Genomic DNA, 788 nt, shown 5'->3' with positions numbered 1-788 from the left:
ACAGATGCAAACAGGAAGCAAAAATACATAGATTTTATAAGGTCATAGCAGAAACTGAAAGTCACCAGTAAGTCAGCAGTCCAGCCAGTATTTACTTCAAGGAGGTTTAGATCGGTGTTTAAAGATCCAGATTTGAATTATTGGGTCCACCTTTCTAGTTCTTTAAGTTATAATACCCTCACATCACCCATTTGTATTAGTTTGACCAATCTAAAACAATGAAAACACATTCAAATTATACTGGCTAGACTATTTACGACTTGAACACTGGGACACAATTCAAGCTTTTATATCTGTTGATTCAGTCACTTCCCAAATTGTCTCATTAAGTGCAAAATACCTACACTAAAAAATATCTTAGAAGTTAAACATGGTCTATGGCCATACCGCCCTGTATATACCTGATCTCGTCTGATTTTGGAAGCTAAGCAGAGTCAGGCCTGGTTAGTACTTGGATGGGAGACCACTTTGGAATACCAGATGCTGTAGGCATTTAAAAAAAAAAAAAGTTAAGCATGTTCTCAAATTTTTAAAACATAATCTTAAGTATCTATTTGTCATTAGAGCAATTAGAAACTAAGGAGAAGAAAACAGAGGGAATTAATATGAAACTAAATCTTCCAACCCCCAAAAGAGAAATAAAATTAAAGTGCTATCTCCAAATCTAAGATCCGGTGGTCAAGCACAGACCGGTGGACACCCACATTATGGCTATGTCATTTGCATCAGACCTGGAACAACTCTTCTAACCACCACTCTCACCACCAGCCATTTCATGACCTCCTCTC

At 37.1% G+C, this 788-nt stretch overlaps 1 pseudogene; it reads left to right on the top strand.

Moving 5' to 3' along the window:
* The first annotated feature begins 373 nt into the window (after nt 1-373).
* On the top strand, nt 374-492 carry LOC112483382 (annotated as a pseudogene).
* The last annotated feature ends 296 nt before the right edge of the window (nt 493-788 follow it).

Source organism: Pteropus alecto, unplaced genomic scaffold (assembly GCF_000325575.1).
Source record: "Pteropus alecto unplaced genomic scaffold, ASM32557v1 scaffold24, whole genome shotgun sequence".
Lineage (NCBI taxonomy): Eukaryota > Metazoa > Chordata > Mammalia > Chiroptera > Pteropodidae > Pteropus > Pteropus alecto.
The sequence above is the reverse complement of the archived record's forward strand: the minus strand, read 5'-3'. Positions and strand labels throughout refer to the sequence as shown.